General features: G+C 37.5%; 1 long non-coding RNA gene across 1 annotated transcript; it reads left to right on the top strand.

Annotated features, from left to right (window-relative positions):
• The first annotated feature begins 1,637 nt into the window (after window positions 1-1,637).
• On the top strand, window positions 1,638-11,371 carry LOC139041860 (uncharacterized). Its single transcript, XR_011497898.1, has 3 exons — window positions 1,638-1,909; window positions 2,334-2,466; window positions 11,051-11,371. It is a non-coding gene; the product is annotated as an uncharacterized lncRNA (long non-coding RNA).
• The last annotated feature ends 13,964 nt before the right edge of the window (window positions 11,372-25,335 follow it).

Raw genomic sequence — 25,335 nt, 5'->3', positions numbered from 1 at the left:
ATTTAAAATGTGCAACTCTCACAACTCTCTCTGTTTATTACAGTAATCAGACATCAACCATATCAAATTTACTAATCTTACTAAAAGAACGGAATGATGCAACTCTGCAGTTTGCAAATAATACCCTAGATCTACAGTGGTCATTTGGCGAATCTAGTTTTAAGTGGAAAACACAAGGCTGACCACTGGATACCTCAAACTGTTCATGGCTGTGATCCCTTATAGTCTGGAAGCTTCTAATTCTCTGACCACTGCTTTTCTGTTTTCATTATATCTCCCCCTAAAACTCAGTTCCTTACAGGAAAATGCTTTGTAATTTGTACATACACCAATATGTAAATGTTAGTTATTGCTGTTGAGCAGGACAGAAAATTAGGCAATCAGGAAAATGGTTAAAACCAAATGTGAAATGAGTATAGAACCTTATGGTAAAGACAAAGTAAGAGTGTAGGGTGTTGGATCAAAGAAGACAGAAAAGAACAGAGAGCCTTTGGCTCTCTCTTCCAACCTCTACACACACTTCACTTCCGCCTCACTGTAAGCATGTTTGGTAGGCATTCTCTGAAATGTTCCCCAGTGATCCTCACCTCTTGGTACTCACATCTTTGGGGAATCCCATCTTCTTGACTGGATCCAGTGACTTGCATCTGATCAGCTGAATACAGCAAAATTAATTGGATATCACTTCTGTAATTTGATTACAAAAGACAGTGACTTCCATCTTGCTGGTACTCTCTCTCTTGCTTTAAAGCTTTCTCACTCTCATGGAGCAAGCTTCAATGTTGTGTTATGAGATGCTCTATGGAGAGCTCCACACAGCAACTATCGAGAGAGACCTTCTGAAGGTCACCAGCTCATGAGGAAGTGAGGCCTCAGTCCATCAGCTACAAAGAACTGAATCCTACCAACAATCGCATGAATGAGCTTTAAAAAGGAGCCTTTGCAGTTGAGCCTGGGAGTGAAGTCATGCCTGGACTCCTCACCAACGGAAGCTATGAGATAATTGCTGTTGTTATTTTCAGCCACCAAGTTTGGGATAATTTGTTACACAGCAATAGATAACTAATACAGCCAGACTCTGAAATAGCTATACAATGCAGTCATGCAGAGGGCAAGAGGGAAGGGTTGGAGGGTGGGAGGGAAGTGTCCTCTCAGCAGACAGACAGGGATCAACACCCAGGGACAGAGATTGGGAAGAGTAGCAAGGAAAGAGGGTGAGGGAGAGAGAGGGAAAGAAACACAAAACATGATTTCACTCAAGGGTCAGTGTTTAAACTGGAAACTACAAGGGCAACATGAACATCACTTGAAAACAGGCCAGAAGGGTTGTACCACATCACAACCAGAGGAAAACCTGGCTCTCAAAGTGGAGCACATCGCAAGACCTCCTGTTCCTCTTACTGATTACTACAGACCTGAGGAATTACAATCAGAGAAATATAATCCTTTATGTTCATGATAGATCTCGCCACACAATCCTCGGTTTAAAAACTTCAGCATTTATTCTGCTGCAGGACAAAGAGAACTCAGACTTATGAACCACAAATTATGCACCTCATATTTCATGCCTATCATGTTTTATATTTCATATTCGATTACAGAGTTGCTGTTTTCCTCTGATTCATGCAGATGTTACAGGATGATATGAGGGACGCGTGTGTAAAATCATCTGAGGAAAGTACACTCTGCTCTCTGAAGCCTCTTAGAGCCGCTTCCCTGCTGAGATGCCTCACACTCACAAAGCTTGGTGTTTGCAGGGTATGTCACTCAGAAAAACAGATGTTGCTGCAGACATCTGTAGCTTGGCTGATAACAGCAAAAAGCTTTCTGCAGTTGTCATCCAACTTGGGGTCCAGAGGATTCTCACAATTCCATCAGGGAGTGTTGAGAGAACTGTTTCAGGAATACGGTGAGTGATAATCTTAGATCTCAGATATCAAAATTCCCCTTAGATGTTTTGAATTGCATGTTTCTTCAGGAGACTTGCTTTAACAGTTTGTGTCCATGTCCACTGAATGAGTAGCTTCATCTGACCGACTGGTAGGCTCTCAGCCCACCCAACTTGTTGTGTCTCTCAGATTTTCCAAAAGAGATTTGGCTGCGGTGTGGGTGGAAATGACAATTTATCAAGATCAGAGTTTCCGCTCTCCTTTGCCCCAGCTACTGCTCTGTGCCTCCTGAAGAAAAAGAGATGGCTGAGATATCCCCGCAGATGCTCCACTGGACCTACCTAAGGGGAGGAGCTGAACCGTACTTAGTGTCTTATGCTCTAAGGGTTAGCATTTTCTCAATATTTACTTTAGTTGCTCTGCTTTGCTCACAAATCTCTACAGTCAATAGGTAAACTGTATTCTCTTCCACGTCCTACTGGAGATGGATTCGCCAGCACTGGCAGCAAGGAATCCTAGCAACCCACTTCAAGTACAGGCTTCTGCTGCCCCTGGAACCACAACTTGTTCCCAATATGTAAGTCATGGTGCTGCATGGACACCCTCTGATAACTCACTGTAATTTAAAAAAAATCTCTCTTGATCTGCTCATCTTCTCTTAGAAATTGGCTTCCATGGGAAAGTGTGGAATGGGTAGTTTCTTTATGTATGTCATTATAGATCCAAATCCCAATTATAGGCATATAAAACTATTTTTGATAATCAATTTCAAACATTATCTATGAAATTTCTCTGATAGATAAAAATTTATCTCACTTATACTACCCTCCTTCTTTTCTTTTCCTTTGGATGTATTTTATCACTTTTTATTTTCTATATTGGTTACCTTGTAATTTTAAATAATATGCTTAAAATTTTGTCTTGATTTGTCATTTGTAGGTAGTGACTCTTTCTCCCTTCCTGTATAGATGAGCTATTATTTAAGTTATAAGGAAATAGTGGTAGTCTAGTGGTTAAGATTTGAAGCTCTCATTACCATGGCCGGGCTCATTTCCTAGTCAGGGAACCACACCACCTGTCTGTCAGCTGTCATATAGTGGTGACTGCTGTGATGCTGAAAACTATGCCACTGGTATTTGAAATACTAGCAGGGTCACCCATGGTGGAAAGGTTTCAGCAGAGCTTCCAAACTAGGACAGACTAGGAAGAAGGACGTGCCCATCCACTTCCGAAAAAAATTGGCGTGGAAACCGTATGAATAGCAGGGGAGCATTGTCTGATATAGCACTGGAAAGTGAACAGATGGCGTGAAAAGACTGGGCAGGGTTCCGCTCTGCTGTCTACAGGGGCGCTAGGAGTTGGAATCCACTGGACTGTCCTAACAACACCAAAAAGGAAACAATTTATTTGTCAAATTCTAGCACGAATGCCTGTGTAGAATATTTTTCCATTCTGCACTCCTTTCCAACAGCTGACTAAGAGAGGAAGGAAAATTTTGTGAATCTTTGCATGTCTGAAAATATCTTTATTCTACTCTTATCCTTGAATGAAAAATTCTAGGTTGAAAATTATTTTCTCTCTGAATCATCAGGTGCTATTGTTGAAAAGCTTAATGTAATTCTGAATCTTATTCTTTGGATGTGATCTCTCATTATTATTATTAATAGTTTCAGATTGTCTCTTTAATATGGTATTCTGAAATATGACAATATGCTTTGTTTGGATATTTAAAAAAATTAATTGTACTCGTACTTTCTTGGGTTCTTTCAATCTGGAAATGTGTACTCTTTAGTTTCTTTTAAAAATATTTTTATCCCTATGACTATCCATCTATTCCTTTTATGAAACTCACATTAATTGGTTATTTGAGCTCTTGGTTTGATGTTCTTAGTTCTTAGCTTTTCTCTTACATTTTCCAACTTAACATTTTGCTTACTTTCTAGCTTCTGTAGACATTTTTGTTTCAACTATGTTATTTTAACTAAGAGTTCTTCCTTCTAAATATAATCAATTTTTATTGATGTAAAAACTTCTCTCCCTGATCTATTAATTTGCGTTTTGGTTTTAATTTTGAAATGTTCTAGCATTTTCTGCGTTATCTTTCCTCTGAATTTCTTTTCTTGGTTTGCTTACTTGGCCTCTCTCATATACTCTGGAGGTTTTCTGCATATATTTCATGATCCTTGGTGACCAACAGAATCTCACATTTTGATTGGAAGCTCTTTGATCTCTGGTGCTTATAATGAGAACTCCTTACTCTTGTAAAATTGGTCTGAATGATAGCCAGTCACTCAGGTTCCCAAATATCCATGCAGGCAGGTCTATCTCTGGAATCTTTTAGTTTCTCCAGAAGAAAATTCTCCAATCTTCTACCTGGGGCCTGACCATTGGTTTCCAGTAATCTGTTTAGGGTGGGGCAGAGGCCTTGGGGTCAGTCTGCTTTATGCACAGTGGATCAGTACTCTTATTTTCAATTATATACCTCATCCTTGCTCCACTATGTACCTCATATTCCAATAATTTTCTCTTCCTCTATTCAATATTTCCAATGATTAAACCTCCAGTTTCTGGTCCCTGGGGATTAAGTATCTGACTATTTGAAATCAGTGTGTAGAAGTGGAGGAGGAAAATTGAGGGTGCTGAACATAGACTTTCAACTTTCCATGTTCCTCCTTCACCCTTGTCCCCCAACACCTGTTTTTTTCTCTGTGATTTTCTGCTCCCCTGTGTATCAAATGCTTCCAAATCCTGTGTTTTGGTGGGGTTCTGAAGGGGCTGGTGGTGGAAACCAGCTCATTTTTATCAACATCTCCCTCTGCATGCCACTAGCCTGGGATTCTATCTACCAGTATGTTTTTGCTGCTTTATCAGCTAAAATTTTTCTGAGATTTCTAGTTTCTTGATTTCAGAGCTGATAAACATATGTTCAATATGGCATCCTTAACTTGAAGCAGTCTAATATAAAATAATCTATGTATATGGATACCATTTATTGAGTGCTTATGTACTACACGTTCTGCTAAGCACTTTATGTATGTTATTTCATTTAATATTAATAATTTCCATTTTACATATGAGGAAACTGAGGACCAGAGAGATAAAAAAGGATAATATAATTATAAGATGTCCAATACAAATATTTATTCCAATGAGAATTAACTGTTTTACTTTAAAATATTTTAAACAACAATAAGGAAACAGACTTACATGCGTGACAGTGTCTTTCACCCTACCATGTACTAGCCTGTGCTAACAGCAAGACTGTGTGTATGTCTTCTGATGATAAGTTTATATATTATGCATTTTATATCTAGTTGAATGACAGGAAATGTCACTTCCAACAAATATGGCAACTTTGGAAAAGAATGGATAATTTATTATTATGAACTTTTTCAGAGTTACTGAGGGCATATCTGAAAGATACATATCCTTTCCAATGTGACTTTGTCATAAATATTAATTTCAAGAGTTCATTAATGAGGGAAAAATATGCTGTAACTTATCACATAAAGGCTATGGACCGCAAGATATAAATGAATAGAAGGAGAAATATTCTGGCAAGGAAAAGGATGCAAGTGTCCTGGGATCCCACTCCCAGCAAACTCAGTCCTTTTTCTTCTCAAACAGAAAGAATCTTGATCTCACTAAACAGCACGCTTAAACCTCACACAGCCAATGATAGACAGCAATCACACTGCTGTGCGCATTTCAAGTCTTCAGAATAGCTGTAGGCTTACAAATATCCAGCTACTTTAGAAAAAGTTTTCTTTATCATTTATAAAAAATGCATCAAAAATCTTTCACCAATAATAAAAGATTTCTTTTCCTAAGGCAAAAGAATAATCAGTCTGATTCTTGCTTCCTTAGTCCTATTCTTGCAATCAAACAAGATAGAACCAGACTTGAGATAAAGGCGTGTATTATCTTCTGGGACTTTTCCTAGTAGGGTGAAAAAGGACGTTTCTCCCATCCTATGATTAGAAACTCTCCTCCAAAGACCCTGGAGCTAGAGACGCTGGAATTGTATACTAATCTTTTTTGACTTACCAATCTCCTGTGTACAGCTTTTTCGGGGAGAAGGACTTACTTTTGTTTATTAATTTGTAACTTTTTATTTTGATATACTTTCAGACTTACAGAAGGGTTTCAGGAACAGTTCAAGGAACTAGGAATACCCATGTAACTTCTACCCGGTTTCAATTATTTACATTTTGCTCCCTTTGCTTCCTCTCTATATACGTGCATACTTGTTTTCTGAATCATTTGAAGCAAATTGGAAGGAAGATGAATTTTCACCCCTAAATAATTCATTGTGTTTCCTAAGAACATGTTCATTCTCTTACCTGTTGACAACATAGTTATCCAAATGAGGACATTTTCTCGTATTTTCCCTATTCAAGATCAAAACCAGGAGTATGGATTGCATTTATTTTTCACGTCTTTTTGGCGTGGTTTAACTCGGAACAGATCCTCAGCCAAACTTAGTGTTTTTAGCCTTAAATTTTTGAATGGCACGGATCAGTTATTTTGTAGGATATCTTTCAATTGGAGTTTATCCGTTGTTTCATCACTAAGTTTCAGGTTATGCAACATAACCTGATGTCTGGAATTTGTCTGGAATTCCACTAAAGTGATATATTAGTCTTCTCAGTGAATCATATTGGGGCATATAATTTAGACTGCACTAATATTAGTGATACTAATTTTGATTATTTGGGTAAAGTGGTGAGCAGCAGGTTTCTCCATGGTAAAGTCACTATTTCCCTTTCCTAATTAATAGGTAACTTATGGAAAGAGACTGTAAATCGTCTATGTAAACATCCTGTTCATCAAACTTTTGTCTACTAGGTTTGATGCTCACTCATGGTTTTCCTAACCCTATCTTCTTTCTCCGTTTATTGGTCTGCATCCTACCATAAAAAGTGCATTTCCTTTTTCTCTCATCTATTTATTTATTTATTCATCTACTCATGTATGTCATTATGAAGTCATGAATTCCTGTGTTATTCATCAGGTTATAATCCATTACTATCAACATTTATTTTGGCGGTCAAATTTTCCCATATTTGGTCAGTGGAAGTCTTTTTGACCTGACTCATGTGTTTGTCTGACATGTCCCCTTATTCTTTATTTTTTTACTTTCTGTCATAAGAGTTTCTAGGCTTATCTTGTACTTTCCATGCCTTACCACTGGTATCATTTAATTCTCCTAGGAATCCCGGTTCTCCTTAGTGGAGAAGGAAATTTAAAAACAAAGATCTGGAAAGTAGGCCTGCCGTTGCTACTGGTGTGTCTTTGCTCCTCTGCTTCTCAGTGAATAGAACTAGAAAATGTACATGTGTAAATGAGGAATCTTGCTCCAATTATATGTTTATTCATTTGCTCAAGTCTAGAACACACAAAAGAGAATTTCAGAATTCATAAGATGCAAAGCAAATCTACTAACTAGAATTTAATTTTTGTTAAGTTTTCTTTTTGAGGTAAAATTCATATAAATCGAAATATATAAATCATAAGGATACAATACAATGAGGTCTGAAAAAAATCAAATACCCACGTAGCCCATTCTCTAACAAGTTATAGAACATAGTCTTTGCCAGAAAGATCTCTAAGCCCCCTTCGTGGTCAATGTACTCTCCCAAACCCCAAGAAAATCACTCTTCTGATTTATTCACCTCAGATTGGTTTTTGCCTTTTTTAAGAAATTCATACATATATATATGTGTGTGTGTCTATATATGTGTGTGTGTGTGTCTATATATATGTGTGTGTGTGTATATATATATATATATATATACTCTTTTCACCTGGCTTTTTTGTTCAGTAAAGTTTTCGAAATTCACATCTTGTTGCATATATCAGTACCTCATGCCTTCTTATTGCTCAGTAGTATTCCATCATATGAAATAACAATTCATCCCTTCTCCTGTTGATGGACAATTGACTTGTTTCCTGTGTTAGGCTATCATGAATAAAGCTGCTGTGAACATCCGTGTACAGGTCTTTGTGTGGATATGTGTTTTCATTTCTCTCAGATAAATACTAGGAGTAGAATTGCTGGGTCATGTGTTTAACTTTATATGAAACCGCCAGACTCTTTTCCACAGTGGCTGCATCCTTGTACGTTCCCACCACAGCGTATGACGGTTCCAGTTCGTCTAAATCTTCACCAACATGTAGTATGGTTGGTCTTTTTAAGTTCCAGTTCCTCTAAATCTTCACAAACATGTAGTATGGTTGGTCTTTTTAATTTTACCTAATCTGGTGAATGTGCAGTGGTATCTCATTGTGGTTTTAACTTGAATTTTCTTGATAACTTATATTAAGCACTTTTTCATGTACTTATTACATATTTTCCTTTGTTATTTGTTAGTCTCATTTATTAATGTTAATAATTTTCTGAATGATTTTGAAAAAATCATGAATGAGTGTTGACTTTTGTAAAAGAGTTTCTGTGTCTCTTGAGGTGGTTTTGTCTGACTTTATGTTCTGTTAATACGATGAATTACATTAACGGATATTTTCAAAGAACCAGCTTTTAGCTTTGTTAACTACCCAGTGTTTGTTTTCTATTTTAAGGTCTTCTCCTCTTTATTTTCTTTGTTCTACTCGCTTTTGTTTTAGTTTGCTCATATTTTACTGGATTTCTAATATAGAGTCTTAAATATGTGATTTCCAATCTTTCTTATTTTCTAACATAACCATTTAAAACTATAAAATTTCCTCTAACCACTGCTGTACTTGCATCACATAAATATTGATATGTATTTATTAGAAATAGTGCCCAATTTTTAGCCATCATATCTTTTAACATTAAATCACATCATTGCTGGCAACTGTATTCATTGCTAACATATAAAGCTTCTAGTATCTGCTTTCATTACCTATCGTGGCCACAATTATCAAAGTAGTAACACAAGACTTACACCTGATCCCAGAGTCAGTTAATCTCAAATTAATTAATGATAATTTTTCCTGTGCTTCATATTTGAAGTTCATTCCATAAATTCATTATCAATGGAATGTATGCTTCCCTCCCCCTAACCTCCACTGATGATAGAGTTATTATCCTGTTCACGTGTAGCCCTTGGAAGGTGAGGTAGAAACATGCCCCCTCCTATTTTGGCTGTCCATTTTCCAAATCCCTTTTGTATTTTAAGAAATTCCTATTCCTGGAATCTTGGTGGGATCCAGAGCCCCAGCTCCTGCTACAGAAGCCAAAGGAGGAAAAACTTTCCTTTCACCTCCCCTGGCGCTTAAGGTATGGGCCAGTAATATTAGCTCAGCAGACTGAATACTTCTTCTGTGGACACTGACTCTGGGGATGGAGAGACAGTTTTAAAGATAGTACTAGTTGCAGGGTAAAACAATGCCATGGCAATGGCATCCAGTGGTTTCTGCCATAAGGATTGGTAGCAGTGGTGTCTCACAGTGGTAAGGGCAGTGGAGCTGATGGCTGCTTCCTGACCAGACTGGTTCTGCAGGGTGACCTCCTCTGATGTTCTCTGTCTGTCTCTGCTTGGTTCCTGCCTGTTTTGGGGGGCCTGATTTCCAGTTTTCCTAACAATTCTTACTATCCTACGTTCTTCCAGTAAAGCCTACTTCTATTTAAATTAGACAGAATTGATTTCTCTTCCTTGAAACTAGGAACCCTAACAGTTTACAGGACTCAAGGACAAAGGTCACAGGGACAGTTTGTAGTCAATAAATAGAACTTTCAGTAAATGAAAAGCCAATGTATCTCTCAGTTTCATTACTCAGAAGCAGTAGCACCAATGTCTCTATCAGCTTGAAGCAGTAAGTCAGGTGAGTACATCTAACATAGAATGGTCTAGAATTTATTCTATTCTTAGGCATAGAATGATGAAACTGACAGATTATTTTAAATGCTGTGTGGTAGCAAATGACAAAAGGTATATCCTAATCCTTGTGTACAAATCACAGGATTTCATCAGCAATATTAGAGATAAAGAATTATGAACAACATGGATCATTCTATTTCTTTCATAGAATAGTATAATATTACACATACCCTAAAAATTCTATCAGAAAATAATACTATATATTATGGAAAGATGTATTGGTTTTCTGGCAAAAATAGCTCAGCTTGTATATTTTTTCTAACAAAGAAAATTGTGCGTACTTGGAGTTGTACAATTGCAGGATAGCCGATATGGCCCTTGGTACCAAAGTGTAACCTGGTTGGATGCTAAGAGGAAGAGCTAATGTTTGCTTTACTCTTTCTACTTCTACAGAATTTAGAATATTTTTATTAACATCCATTACTTCTTTAATTTTTTTTTAGAACAAATATTAAGATAGAACATTAGAACAGAAGGCTGCATGAGCACATGGCTAGAGAGACACAGGTGTTGGGAAAAGCAATTAGGCATAAATAACATTAAACACTGTGCTCATTTTTTTCTTTAATATTGTAACTAGTCTCCTAAAGTCCATCTCCTAGAAAATAAGAGTTTAAACTTTTAAATCAAAACTAACTTAGAAGTTCATGAGCACATAATGATGCTGTTTCATGCAGGATTGACTGAGATGTGGAACCAAGATCACAGCCTTGATGGGGAGGGATGGCAGGTAGGAAATCAGTGTTTTAAAACAGTTCTCCAGGTGATTCTAACGTGTAGCCAAGGTTAAGAACCTGTGTGATAACCTATGGCCTCAGGGTTGCACCTTATACCCTAAATTGCTTTTCCCCGAAGGAATTATGGTGCCAGGGTTTTAAAATAAAGAAAAAAACCTCATTTTCTATTTTAACTATGTAAAAGAAGACTATTTAAAAAAAACTATTTAATAGATTATTACAGAAACACTCTAGCTATCCTAAAAGAGAAAACAATCTTCTGCTTAAATATTTACTTACTTAAGAATCAGTGGTTGACCAAATAGATCACATTTTTGTCACATATTTTCTGAGAATTTTTACTTTTAAGATAAGGTTAGATGAGTAATACTGTCAGTGAATGTCCCTATAGCCATTCCTGAGAAAGTGAAAGCCATAAACTTCAGGTCAGATGTATCTTCAACTAAGAGCAAAGTTACACTCCTTCTCTCTACGTTTGCCCAAGTCTTTAGTATTGGATTTGACCTCCGGGAGAGGTATTAGGAGTGCTTATAAGTTGTTCTCTGTTTCTGTTTCTTTTTAGCTGCTTGACACCTCTTCACCTTCATTGACCAAAGTCTTCTGGACGATTCTATAGCTACTGACAATCACTGAAGACTGCCTTGGAGAAGTCATGTGGAGAGTAAAAATACATTTTCTTTTCCACTTTGGAGGTGGAGTGGGAGGTGAATTATAGGAGATATATATATGTGACTATATATCATAATTCTGAACATAAAAAACATATTTCGGTAAAGTACAATAAAATAAAGGAATAAGAGTGAAGAAATGCTATAAAACATATAAAAAGTAATTATGCATACTGGTTGTGAATAAAACTGAAATAAATATACATAATTTGAAAACCCTGAGAAGTTTAACATTATGTATACATTTTTATATTTTATATTCAGAATTTTACCTGAAGGAAAAATCCAATAGAAACCAAGTACATTAGTTATTTCTATGCTATTCAAGTTAGAATTCCAATGCTGTGCTGAGTGACAGGGGTGAGGACCAGAATCCACCACTCTAAATGCTTCCTTCAGGGCTTAATCTGACTGCTGTGTAGTTAGTTGCCCAATTTCCACTCACATTTCACTGTTTGACCATAAGAGAGCTGGACTAATTGGGAATTACTCATTAAACTTACCTTACAAAAATACATTTTGTAAATATTTGCAAATCATGTATCTGACAAGGGGTTAATCTCCAAAATATATAAATTCACACAACTCAACAACAAAAAAGCAAACAACCCAATTAAAAAATGGGTGGAAGATATGAACAGACATTTTTCCAAAGAAGGTATGCAGATGCCCAACAGGCACATGAAAAGATGTTCAACATCACTAATCATTAGGGAAATGCAAATCAAAACTACAATGAGATATCACCTTACATCTGTTAGAATGGCTAAAATTACCAAGACCAAAAACAACAAATGTTGGAGAGGATGTGGAGAAAAGGGAACCCTAATACACTGCTGGTAGGAATGCAAACTAGTGCAGCCACTATGGAAAATGGCATGGAGATTTCTCAAAAAAGTAAAAATAGACATATCATATGACCCAGCTATCCTGCTACCGGATATTGTCCAAAGAAGTTGAAATAATTCAAAGAGACTTATATATCCCAATATTCATTGTAGCATTATTCACAATAGCCAAGATGTGGAAGCAAGCAAAGTGCCTCTCAACTGATGGACGGATAAAGAAGATGTGGTATATATATACAATGAAATACTACTCAGCCTTATAAAAAGACAAAATTGTCCCATTTGCAACAACATGGATGGACCTTGAGCATATTATGTTAAGTAAAATAAGCCAAAGATGAAGACCCCATGATTTCACTCATATCTGGAAGATAAACAAACACATGGACAAACAAAGCAGACTAACAATTATTAGAGGGGAAGAGGGTTAGGGGTGGGAAAAGGGGTAAAGGAGCACATATATATGGTGACTGATAAATAATAATGAATAACAATGTACACCTGAAATTTCACAATGTTATGAACTATTATGGCTTCAATAAAATGAAAAAAAAACCCCAGTATTTTCTAGCAAAGGCTAAAATTTCCATAGACAAAGCCATATATTAGAATACTTTACATTTTAGGAATGGGCTGTGTGAATTCTTTTGGAAAGAACTCACCACTCTTTATACTAAATCACCTCTAGGCACTTTTCACGTTTTCACTAAAATGGCCAGCCAAGTAAATTTCCTAAAATAAATTCAATCACCAGGTATTTACTTAAAAATAGAATATTTTTATAGTAACCATTCCTAAGTTTTATCATCATGAATACACTTTACTAGTCCTAGTATTATCAGAACGCAAATCTAATGAAAAAATGGGGAGATGTTCATGAAGGTCATCACAGAAAGTGCTACAGGCATTTTTCCTGATTTTCTGAATTTAACTATCAATTTGGAACAAAAAATTTAAAGGGATTTGCTTTCGTAAACCACATCAGAATAGCAAGCGTACAGCCTGTTATATTCACGGAGGAGGCACCCAGAGCAGGGGGAGGCGAAAGAAAAAGTGTCCTTGATTACTGGGGCATTAGAAGCACCCCTTCAAGCGACTGTGCAAGCAAACTGAAGCTGGAGGACGCTTTCTCAAGCCTCTGTTTCTCAAGGGGAACTTTGGCCCTTGCGAGGCGACTCTTTCCCTGTGATTTCCTTTTAACCAAGCAGGTGAAAGGCCATTAGGCCTCAGCCGGTTCCTTTTGCTCCGGCTGCCTATGAAGAGCGCGGTTGCCAAGCAACCAAGTCTGTCTCCAGTTCTCTTTGTGCCTACATCACGCTAGGAAATTCGGAGGTTTTTAAAGCTGCAGTCTATTGCGGACAACGTACACTGAGATGCCTTTAGATTTTTAGCACTACTTTTTAATTCCTTACAGTAAAACGCCATTATCTTCCCTAGTTTTCTCTCTTTTGTGGAAGACACTATTTAGAGCATGCAAAGCTATATTTCCATAGGAAAATATCAAGTCCTTGACTTCAAAATCAGAAGTAATTTACATTTTAAAAGAAGAGTAAATGAGCACCACAGCTGCATTTCATATGTGCCTTCCTGTCAGCTTAATTTCTTTCATTTTCTTTCTTCTCCCCTTCTCTTGCTTTTTAAATTTTTATTTGCTTTTCTCTCTTTTTTTGTTCTTCATTCTACCCCACTTCGATGTATGCTTTTTAAAAAAAATCTCTTTCTTTCTTATTTTCTCCAGTGACATGAACTCTGTGCTATTTATGCACTCATCTTTAATCAACTGCTTGTCCAATGAATTTGAAGTGAATCAAGATTTCTTTACAACCTCCCTGGTTTATAATTTCTTCTTACTTCTGAACTCCTTTTATTTTTATTTTTTTAACCTGTGACTAGGAAGCGCTATGGGGGAAACAACTGACAACATATTCTCAGTTGTTATTTGGACTTGTCTTATTCCTGAGAGGGAAACTGACACTGTTGCTCTCTGAGCCTCCCGGTGGGGTCTGTCTGCTTGCATGTAGCCCTCCTGTCACATTCCATTAGGCTCGAACCCACAGAGTTCGCCAAGGAACTTTAGTCCTAAGTTAATGTAGAGCCTTCTCTTACATACTTAATGTTATGAAGAGTTTTCTTTGATTGTCATTCAATTTAAAAAGACATGAAAAGGATATGCTTCCTTTTGTTTTTTATCTCTGAGTCTGGTAATGGCTCATAAAATAAATGAGAGCAAATTGGCCTGGCTACGCTTTGACTATCAGTGCTGGACTCTGGTGCTGCAAGAGGAAACACCTGGTAATGAGCAAAGAAAAAAGATGGAAGTTCTGTCGGAGAGATGTACACTCAGGACAGCAATGAATTTCAAACCTGGACACCTTCTGGTGTCATCCTGCCCTGCCTGCCTGCCCCGAAAACTCTGATATTTATTTATCACTGCATGGAAACAAGTAGTTCACGAATGTTGATTTACTTGCTCACTAAGGATTTGTTATAATATGGAAGTGAGCCTACCCCACATCATTGCCGGAAAATTCTCTGTTGCAGTTAGATTCATCTGTTAAAATGAAAAATGGGCTTAATTGTTAACACGCTTACTGTTGTGATTTTGAGTGAGTAGGTATGCAACCAATCACATATATATCTGCAATTTATAAGTAAAAACTACTCTCCCTTTATGACTCAGTATGGTGAACTTCCATATTTGCTATGAAAAACATAAGAGAAGACTCATATCCTTTTCTGTATGATAAAATCAGGGTACTGTATTACAGTAGGTCAGAAAAGAGGAGATATGAATTTTAATCTGAGTTCGATCCTTAGCTAGCTTTCTGACTTTGGGCAATTCCCTTAATCTTGATCTCAATTCCCTCTTCTGTAAAGTTGTAACGTTGGAGAAAATATTCTCTGAGATACATTCTGCTATTAAAATTCTATTATTGAATTTGAAAATCGCTAAACCTTTCCGTGAGTTTGACTTAGGAAAGGGATGCTATAACTTTTTCTCAGCTGGTAAAGTTTTTAAGCGAAATAAAAAGTATGGAAACCTCCTTGTATTTGTTAATTGAGCTATCTTTTACTTAGGCATGTAAGCTCAAAAGTTATATCTGTGCTTGATTCTATAGCCAGTGGTTAAAAAGCACAGTTTCTGGAGATCGCCTATGCTTCAATCTACCTTCATCATTTACTAGGTGTGGAACGTGGGCATGCTCCTTAATGTCTTATGCTCAGTTTCCTCGTCTGTCAATAGGGAATAATAACAGTACCCATAACATAGAGATATGGTGGGGATTAAGTGAGATGATTCACGTAAGCCCTTCACAAATGACTAGAACATTAACGCGTTCTTCATACATGTGAGCTTTCACTACTGCTCTGCTGTCACTAGCTATCCCAACCTATTATCACTTCATACTTTATTAGTGTAATAATAGCCTCCCACTTTTACAGTCTCTTCCTTTAAAATCTATTCTCTACACTCCTCCTAGCTTAGACTGCAAAAACCACAATTCTCATAATTTCCCTCCCTTACTGAAAACTAGAGCAAGAGATTTTAATGAACCCATACCCAATAGAATTGGGTATAAATTAGCCTGGCATTTAAGGCTTTCAGTAATATATTGGTTCAATTTATCTTCCTAGCTTCATTCTGTTACTTCCTCATATATAAATGCTCTGCCTGAATGGGACTCCGCAAACGTCCCTGAGAACAAGTGCTCTGCTTGCCCGTGTTAAGCAATTAAGGGCAGAGGCTATGATAAGTGTTAATACCCCAGTATCAATCCAGCACCTGGCACACAATAGGCATGCAATATTTGTTGAAATGAACTGCCTCTGCTCATACAGTTTTCCTCCCAGAGGTCCTCTGTTCTTATTTTTATTTATATAACATCTATTTTTCAAGGTCCTATCCAAATATCATGTTGCCACTATTCATAACTACCTACTTCCTCTCAGAGTACTGTCATGTATGTCTGCTACCATTTATATTCTGCTGTGATTATAATTATTTTTGTCATTATCTTATGTCCTAATTTTTAAACAGCATTGAGAGCAGTGTTCTATGTCTTATTCAATTTTATTTCCTACCTTGCCTAACATTTTTGCTTTGACTATGTTAGCTGCCAGTGGCTAGTTGCTGAGCAAATGGATATGACTAACAGAATAATATTATTCATTGTTTTGTCATCATTAAAAAAACCCAAATTATTCTGTTTCCACAGAAGCAATTCTACATTCCTTGCCAGGCTTCTGAGTCTCTCCATGTCTAGTCACATCCTCTCTATCTAACATGACTTTTGGTAGCTGCTGCAGTCATACTGGCCTTCTCATTATTCCATGGGCATCCGTGTTCATTTTTACCCCATGCCTTCGCTGATGTGTCCTTTGCCTGAGCACAATCCTGTCTTCTTTTCAGTCATCTAGGCCTTACTTCAGGCCCCATCTCAGTTCCCAAATTCTTCATGGGGCATTCCATGACAACTTCTGCAATGTTTCTTCTCTTTCACTGCTGAGAAGAGAAATTAATGCACTTAATTTAGCATTTGATCATAAAACTCAATCATACGCAGACCCCAGAACAATGAAACCGGGAGGGGATTAAGAAGTACAGTACTACAGAAATTCTAGTATGGAGACTTGCAAGGAGCTAGTTCCATATTAACCCACTCTCTGAAATTCCTTTTTTCCTCCTGCCTGGGTTACCCTTATATTATCCATACAGCAATCATTCTTGACTGCTTGTTTGTAAGATATTTAAGCAACTGAATCACCTCCAGCAAATAGTAAGACTTTGCACGTGGTAAGTGCTGCCTGTATTTTAATTCAATAGAAATATATAGTTTAAATTTGTATCTTAATTTTTCATATGTTTTAGTCCTTTAACCCAGTAAAATACAGTGTCCTTGTAGGCAGAGGTCAAATATGGAACTCCGTTTGGATTTCTCACGTTAAGCATAATGCTGATCACACTGGTGATTTTCAACAGTTGAACAGGATTCCTTGTTAGATGGCATCTACCTGCCAAAATGGCCTAGTTCACTTTAAAGTTATTTCATAATCTGTGACACTCTAACTTCATTCCGTTTTTCCTGGTCTATTGGTTCTAAGTTACGTAACTTAGAGTTTTTTCCTAGTCTATTGCTTTCTAATTTGCTGTCATATTTACTGGACTTCTTGGTAACTAAGGCAACTAGACTGTATCTTTGGAGAAGACTTGCACAGATACATCTTGGGGTGTGTGCACAGGATGGGATAGGATTTGCTCTCTAAAATACATTCATCCTGTTTCTACTTTATGACTGAACGTGAAAATGGGAAGGACTGCAAATATTTGTTCTGTGGCCTGTATAAAGAGCAGTGTGCTAGACCTTTTATATGTATCACCTAATTTTATCTTCTCAGTAAGCCTGTGTAGTTGATGGTGCTAACCTATTTTTATAGACGTGAAAACTAAAGCTAAGAAAGAAGTAATTTACTCAAGTCTTTATTCTTAAGCTTGATCTCAAGTCTGTCTGATTCCAAGGTCGCAGCCAACAGAAGGGAATCAGACAGTGTATCTCCAATTGTAACGAGCAGAAGAGTGACCCAAGGAACTTCTTAAAATAGACATTACTGGAGTCTACTCCCAAGATTCTAAATTTTTAGGTTTGGGATGAGGCCCCAGAAACTGTACTCTAACAAACACAAAAAAAGATTTGTCAGGAAAAGTTTTGAGATAAAGAATATTTAGGATAATGATAGTAATTATCATAATAACAATAACAACAACGACTATACAACACATGAATCAATACCACGCTGTCCACTAGTTACTGGACCAAATTACTATTTGTCAGACACTGTGTTTTAAGCATTTATAACATATTTTGTCATTCAATTCTCACAACTACCTTATGAAGTATAAGTTATTATCATCTCCCTTTTATATGAGGAGGGAACTAGAGTCAGAGAGGTCATATAGTTGGTAAGTGGTGACAATATCTGACTCTAGTCTAGTCATGCCCAAAAGTCTATGAAAGAAGCAGCTGAATGAAAGGAAAGTCAGGGGAACTGCTGTCATAGAGCCCAAAGGAAGAGAGCACAGCAAGAGTAGATGATGTTAATGCCACAGAGTTAGGGAGGCTAGGTAATGAGAAGTGCTCCCTGGATTTTTAAATGAGGAGGTCTTGGCTGACCCGAGCAAGATCAACTTGAGTAAGAAGACTAGAGTAGTAAGGAGGAATTTAGAGACTTAAAGAATGAATGGAAGATGTAAAAAATGGAGAGCTTAAATCATTGTTTTATGAGTTTCCAACAAAAAGTAAGGGAATAAAGAAGGATTGTTCTAGGAGATAATGCAAATTCAGTGAGCTTTTTTTTTTTTGAGGAAGATTAGCCATGAGCTAACATCCACTGCCAATCCTCCTCTTTTTGCTAAGGAAGATTGGCCCTGAGCTAACATCTCTGCCAATCTTCCTCTATTTCATATGTGGAATGCCTACCACATCACGGCTTGATAAGCAATGCATAGGTCCATGCCCAGGATCCGAACTGACAAATTCTGGACTGCCAAGGCGGACTGCACACACTTAACCACTATGCCACCAGGCAGGACCCTTGGTGAGTTTTTTCTTAAAGATGGGCTACTCATGAGAAACTATTAAGTGAAGCAATAATGAGTAAAGAGAAGTGGATAAGAATGAAAAAAGGTGAAATTAATGAGACAGAGTCTTGCAGAAGATGGGATAGATCCATCAACTTTGTAGAGATGCACTTATTTTTCTGGGATAGGAGGGAATAGGGAAAGGATGAGCACAGCTGTGGATGGAGATGTAGGTGTTTGACTAGAGATGCAGACACGGGCTTTTATGTGTAGGAAGATGGAAATTTCAAGTAGCTCACTTACAATAGATTCTATTTTTTTGTGTTGGGAAAATTAATAGGGCCTTCAAGCAAACTGATAAAGATTTAGGATAGCTGCTGTGAGGAAACAAGCAGAACTGGCTAGAAACATATAAAAGGATTGCTGTGGGGTTAAAGCCCAACTGAGGAGAAAGATGATATATGGTAGTGGCATTAGTATGTGTGGTTGTGTGGTTTTTGTTTGGTGGTCTCCAGTGGAAGCAGAGAAGTAGAAACCAGATTTGGGTTTGTCTTAGCTTAAGAGTTTAGTAGAATAAGTGGTGTGGGGCAACAGTGAAAGGTACTTAAGGGTCTTAACAATAGGTGTGATGAAATGACAGACTCCAGGGCTTGCAGCTTAGGGAAGACAGTGAAGCTAGTAGGAACTTATAGACGTGGAGAAAAGGGTGACCAAGGAATTAGGTTTGAAAGGGATGGTAAAGTAGTAAATGGTAAAAATAGTAAAAGAACTGGAAAATTAGGCAGTTGTGGGCTGAAAATGAGAAAGAGTAGGACCTAACACATTTTAATTTGTATAGCAGCAGTCTAAAAGGAATGTGAAGCTTTTTAGCGCCCATGATTCAATCTATTTTTTTTTTCTTACTTTTTAGGAAATCTGAGGGCCTAATGGCTAAGTAGGAGGTCCAACTTTGGCCTCGTGTTTCCTCTCGTGTACTGTGGGCTTTATGATTAACGGGATCATATTCTCGGTGTTTCCATCACTATCAATTACTCTCGGTTAGTCAAATTAGGACAGAGAAGTATTTGTTCCTCTAATTTCTAGAATAATGATTTCAGTGTGTCGGTCATACATCAGGATCACCTGGGGAGCATGTTAAAAATGTAAATTTCTGGCCTTTACACCAGACCTACTTAATCAGAATCTCTGTGGGGAAGGTCCCAAGGAATCTGTATTTTTAATAAGTTCCACAGGAGATTATGACTCACATGATTATTTCAGAAGATGATAATTTTTTTTTTTGCTGGGGAAGATTTACCCAGAGCTAATATCTGTTACCAGTTTCCCTCATTTTGCTTAAGGAAGATTTTCCCTGAGCTAACATCTGTCCCAGTCTTCCTCTATTTTGTATGTGGGTAGCTGCCTCAGCATGGCTGCCAATGAGTGGTCTATGTAGGTCCATGCCTGGGAAGCAAACCTGGGCCACCAAAGCTGAGCATGCTCAACTTAACCAACAGGCTGTGAGGTCGGCCCCAGAAGATGATAGTTTTAACAAGGTAGAGTTTACTAGATTTTTTCCCTTTAATTTATCAATTCATAGGCAATGTGTCTTGACTGTTGACTCCTATTTGTGGAGCAATAATGCTGCTACTGGTAGGCTTTGAGGTTGAAGTAGGGAGACAAGAAAGCAGCAATTTGATCTTGATATTGGTGTGTTTCCTAAATTTCTTTCTTACACACACACCATATCTCCATCCACTGTCAACACTAACACCTAACACATTTGGAAAAACAAAATGAAAGGAGAGATCAAAGTGAAAAAAAATTATAGGATTAAAACACTTGACAGAAAAACTTCAAACAGTAGAGATAATTTCAGGCAAAAGGTGTTTTGAAGATTAGGTAGGTGTAGAGAATAGAGAGGCAAGTAAGAGTTTCAATTCGGAAAGGGATAGAGATGTGCTGATGGTGACTACAGATGCACTGCTCTCTTTTAGTTGAATTAGACACCTGGTAGGTGCCTAATATTTTAAACCTACTGCCACAGTGACATTTTGCTTCTTTGGTAGTTCTGTGATCAATTAATAATCTATGGTTTCTCTTGCCACTGAACTCTTGTGTTGCTAGATCTCTCACACTGAAAAATTTCAGTTTACAAACAGGAAGAAATCCTATTTTTGGTATCTTGGTACCCAGAGGCAAGTAGAGTATTTATTGTTTTCTTCAGTATCTGCTGACAGTTTTCAAGGGACAAAGGCACAGTGCTACATCTAAAATCTCCCCTCCATGACATAGAAGTCAGGGTACTGTATATTGGAGTCATGAATCATACAACAAATGAGCACATTCATGGATGAAAAAATTCATAGCTTGATAGTATCCTAATCCATAAGCAATGAAAATATTTTTAGAGGTATCCTTTTTATTTATTTATTTATTTATTTATTTTTGAGGAATATTAGCCCTGAGCTAACTCCTGCCAATCTTCCTCTTTTTGCTGAGGAAGACTGGCCCTGAGCTAACATCCATGCCCATCTTCCTCTACTTTATACATGGGAGGCCCACCACAGCATGGCATGCCAAGCAGTGCCATGTCCACACCTGGGATCCGAACCAGTGAACCCTGGGCCACCGAAGCAGAACGTGAGCACTTAACTGCTACACCACCCAGCCAGCTCCTAGAGGTATCTTTTAAAAAAATTTTTTTTTGGTGAGGAAGGTTGTCGCTGAGCTAAGATCTATGGCAAGCTTCCTCTATTTTGTATATGGGACACGACTACAGCATGGCTTGATGAGCGATGCATATTTGCATGTGTCCGTGACTGGGACCCAAGCCTGCGAACCCTGGGCTGCCAAAGCAGAATGTGTGAACTTCCCTGTACCACTGGGCCGGCCCCCTAGAGGTATCTTTTTGAGAAGGAAATGTATCTTAGATATATTTTCTTTATATTTGCAAATTGTCTCTTTATTATCTCTTTATTAATGATTTCAGTTACCTAATACAAAGAATCTTTCTCCCCCCCGACCTTGCCTGTGCCACAACACTCTTATCTCTATGTATGTAGGCTCATTGGCATATTCATTCCTTCACATTAGAAATCTTACTACAGAAAAAAACTGCTAGAATAAGGATGGAAAAACTCAAAATTGCATAATCTGAATAAGATTTAGAATATGGAACATGCCTTTCTTTGGTGAAGAATAATTGACTGGCTGTCAAAGATCATGGCGGTTATCCTTCACTTGACAGGACTTCGTGAATGAAATTTCAACATGGACCATGTAAGTTTCACCTCCCTGAAGCGAATCATTGTTGTCTTGTCCCTTATGCTTTAAGTCCTGGTGCTCAGATGCATGGATTGTCCATATTCAGGCCGCATTGTGTGGAATAGCAAACACGACCACTCCAGTGCTTCCACAAAAACCATTTTGAGTTGTTCATTGTTCACAATAAGAAAAATTCGTCGTAGTTTGGGGCCAGAAGTCAACATCAGTTCACTTTATTCACTTAATAAATTCTGTCCAATTTTAGCTGTTTCTTTTTTTTTTTTTTTAATGAATTTATGGCTTCTCTCTTCTAAAATCCACAATCTAGATGCTCGATTCAGTGTGGACTCTGGCTAATGATACTTGTATCCTGCCCCTGAGCTGTGTCTCCTGAATTGTTCATACTCTAGGAATCATGTTCATCTCTGGAGTAACTCACCCTTGCCCTTGACCTTGCTTCTATTTTCAGATTCCTGGCCTTAACCCAACTTGATGTTCTTTCAGTACTCTGACCCCAGTCTTCTCTGATCTGAATTCTGGGGCCATGAGTGAAATCCTGGCCTTGCTGCATTTTCAGTCCCAGAACATCTGACTTTGTACTCACTATATAGTCCTTTCTCATACTATAGCCATCTGCCTTCATTTAGGTGTAATTACCTCATCCTTTGATGATGGAAATTCTCCTAAATTGCCTCTATGATACTCCTCCTCAAATCCATTGTCTCTATCATTGTCAAATTATTAGTGCTAAAAATACACCTTCACCATGATACATTCCCTAGTAAAGATCTTCGATGGCTCTACAATGTTTACAAAATCAAACTCACATTCCTCAGCTCATCATTTTATATCTTCAGCAGCAAGCTGTTCTCTATTTTAACAGCCTTGACTCTAGTTATTTTTCTACATATAGCTTTCACTCTGACTTTCTTGATGTTGCTGGATTATACCTTTGAATTTTTTTATTTGTTAAATTCTTTCTCCCTTCAATATCCTCCCTCTCTATTTCAGTTACGAAAATCCCACTCATTTTCTAAGGTTCAATTAAATCCTACTTCTTCCATGAGTTTTTCCTAATCATTCCTGTAGGAAGTTATCTCCTGTCTCTGAATTCCTATACTTTCAAGTTGTACTCATTTGATGCTCAGAGATATTGCTGTAGTTACTTTGGAACATAGCATATGTACTCAAGCAGATAACAAATCCTGAGCGAAAGAAACTGTTTCTTATATTGCTTTGTATACCAAAGAGAAGTTTGGGTCTATGAGGTATATGGAAGATATATTTTTCAGTGAAAAGTAAAGGCTAATACATCAAAGTAAGATAGCTCTATCAGATTGTGAATATTAACTTTTGTGATAATGATAATCATCCTTAAAGTATGAGGTTGAAATTCACTGATCTGTAAGACCATACGTGCGCTGCCCATATAATCTCACTAGGGTATATTTGGCTTCCAAAACTATTTCCAGCCAGCACATTGTAAGATTTAAACAGAGTTCACAAAACAGAGTAATTACTTTCTTGATTTATATAAAAAGCTACGCTGCTAGAATGCCCTAGGATTCACCACTTGCTAGATCTCAACCTGAGCTTTATTGTTTGCTACAAAAAACACCAATACCTCCTAAAACAAACAAATAAAACAAAACCTTTGCCTCATGGATTCATTCATTTATTCATCTTAAAAGTATTTGTTGAGCATTGGCTATGTGAAAGACACTGAAGTTGGAACTAGCGATATGATAGTAAACTGTTTCCTGGCCCATGCTGAATTTAGGGAAAATTAAGGTAGTAAGGTCTTATTATCAGACGAAGAGAAAAGCACATTTATATTGCAAAGACAGAGAAGAGAACATAGACTATTTTGAGAGTAAGAATGACACGTTACCAAATTTTATGAATTTCTCAAAAAAATTAAACCTCCACTATGTGCCATTGACTGTGGTATGCGGTGAGCGCGGGGCAGCTGTTGTAGACTATTACTGTTCAGCAATTCATTCTCCCCTCCCCCACCACATGGGCAGGGTCTACTTCCTCATTCCGCTGATTTGGGGCTTGTCCACGTGACTCCTTTGATTGATGAAATGTGGGCAAAAGAGACAGTGTGATCCTTCTTAAACGAGGCTTAAGAGCCATCATGAGTTTCTGCTTTCTTTTGCCCTGTTGTCATTTGCCATAAAACCGTGCCCCGTGTAGCTACTGTTTCTTCAGTCTTGGTTCCAGAATGCGAAATATGTGGAGCAGATATGAAACAAACCAGCAGCCTGGAGTTATGCTTAGCCAAGCCCAGCTGAGTCCAGTTTGGCCAAGCTGTAAGTGACATGAAATCATGAAGAAGAAAAAGATCTGTTGTTCTAAGATGATAATTTTGGTTGTTAAGGCAGCAACAGCTAAATAATGCAGCAGTGACTAAGTATTGTGTTTAATGAAGAAGAAAGACTTTACTAAAAAGGAATTATCAATGTTCTTTGTGTTTTGAGGAAATGGAGTGTTTCCACAAGTATGTATAGCAGGTGGACTTACATTATTCTGGGGGAAGAAGAAAACATTCTGGGGTGGTTACTACTCATATACAAAGCAATTTAATTTAGCTTCTAGTCATTATTTAGTATATCCCACACCAACTTTCGTTAGGGAACAGATGGACCTTTGGGAAACTGTATCCCAAGAAAATCAGATGCTATATTCCAGATGCTATATTCCAAACAGGGCTGTTTTTACCTCATCTGGCAATTCTACACAGTTATAATTTATCTTAATGAAGTACTAAAGGGATCCAATTCTGTATTTTCACTTAATATCAATATTCTTGCATCTTCTATATGACAACTAACCTCTACAAACACAAGCTTACTCTTTAGTAATAGAGAGTGTTTTTCTTAAGTTATAGAATCAGAGACTATTTAGATTGGTGTAGTCCTTGAGATGACCTGGCCCAACAACTTCATTTTGCAAGCAAACAACTGGGGCCACAGAGGCACAGTTACGGTTTCATAAGGCTCCCGATGGAGTTTGGGGAGGGTCAGGGAGGAAGGTCAGGTGTCCTGATTTCTGGACCGCAATGCCTATACCATTGAAAAACTTTCCTCCATGTAATTGTCTTTGAATGAATTTTAAGGAAAGAGTTGATTATAAATACCGTAAGTTCCTGTGGTGATTCAACTTAGAGGCAAGAGGTAAATTTTGGATGCTGAAAATTTTTATTAACTGTAAGACAAAGGGATCCTTAAGCTCTCTACCAAATTTTTCTACATTTTTCTGCTAACGCTGGGCATATTATCCATTTTTATTTATAGTATTTTTAAAATTATGTAAATATTTGTATGATTACTCAATGTATATGTTTTGTATATCTTTTTCTTTTAGGCTCTATTAAAGTAGAGACAATGTATCCCCAGTAACCAGCACAGTACTTGACAGATAGTAAGTACTCTAAATCTTTGTAGAATTAGTGAACGATCTTTCATCCATCCCAGACAAGTAGAATGATCATGCATCATCGTAT

Source organism: Equus asinus, chromosome 24, assembly GCF_041296235.1.
Source record: "Equus asinus isolate D_3611 breed Donkey chromosome 24, EquAss-T2T_v2, whole genome shotgun sequence".
Classification (NCBI taxonomy): Eukaryota; Metazoa; Chordata; class Mammalia; order Perissodactyla; family Equidae; genus Equus; species Equus asinus.
The sequence above is the reverse complement of the archived record's forward strand: the minus strand, read 5'-3'. Positions and strand labels throughout refer to the sequence as shown.